Source organism: Nelumbo nucifera, chromosome 5 (genome assembly GCF_055504915.1).
Source record: "Nelumbo nucifera cultivar China Antique chromosome 5, China Antique-T2T, whole genome shotgun sequence".
NCBI classification, from domain to species: domain Eukaryota; kingdom Viridiplantae; phylum Streptophyta; class Magnoliopsida; order Proteales; family Nelumbonaceae; genus Nelumbo; species Nelumbo nucifera.
Genome location: NC_142653.1, coordinates 62,633,744 through 62,634,464, shown reverse-complemented (window position 1 = coordinate 62,634,464; position 721 = coordinate 62,633,744). Strand labels below are relative to the sequence as shown.

The 721-nt window shown below is 42.7% G+C and overlaps 1 non-coding gene across 1 annotated transcript; it reads right to left on the bottom strand.

The window, feature by feature from the left end:
- Positions 1–254: 254 nt before the first annotated feature.
- Positions 255–361, bottom strand: LOC148791684 (small nucleolar RNA R71). The gene has a single exon (XR_016076877.1). It is a non-coding gene; the product is annotated as a small nucleolar RNA R71 (small nucleolar RNA).
- Positions 362–721: the final 360 nt, after the last annotated feature.

The following is a 721-nucleotide window of genomic DNA, read 5'->3' as shown; positions in this document are numbered from 1 at the left end:
ACAATCCAATGCTCCCATCCTTCTATAGGAACCCAAGTGAGGACCCATACAAGCACATAGATGAGTTTCTGGAAATATGTTCAACTGTAAGGATTCAGAATTTCAATGATGATGCCCTTAGATTGACTCTTTTCCCCTTCTCCTTGAAGGACAAGGCCAAGCATTGGTTAGAGACTATAGGGAGACCCATTAGGACTTGGGAAGAAATGCAACAAGAATTCCTTAGGAAGTTCTATCCTATAGGCAGACCCAATACCATGAGGAGAGCTATCACGGGATTCACCCAAACACCAGGTGAACAAATTCATGAGGCTTGGGAGAGGATGAAAGAGTTAATGAGAAAGTGCCCACACCATGGCCTATCCTAGTGGAAAATTGTCCAGGCCTTCTATGAAGACCTGATAGATCAATACAGGCAGATGATAGATGAATCGTGTGGGGGGCATTTATGAGTAAGAGTGATGATGAAGCTTATAATTTTTTCGAAACCCTGAGTGAGAATTCTATCAATAACGCGTCGTTGTATTCCTATGAAAGGTCAGTAGGACCATCAAAGAGGGCAGGGCTCTATAAGGTCATAAATAATATAGAGCCCAAGGCAAAAACGGACTTGAATGCCATTTCTAGAAAGTTGGATAGGGTAGACCTTCTAGCCCAGAAACTCAACCAGTTTTTCACTCTTAACCAGCAATCGAGCCCATCTACCTTTTATCCCGAAGTA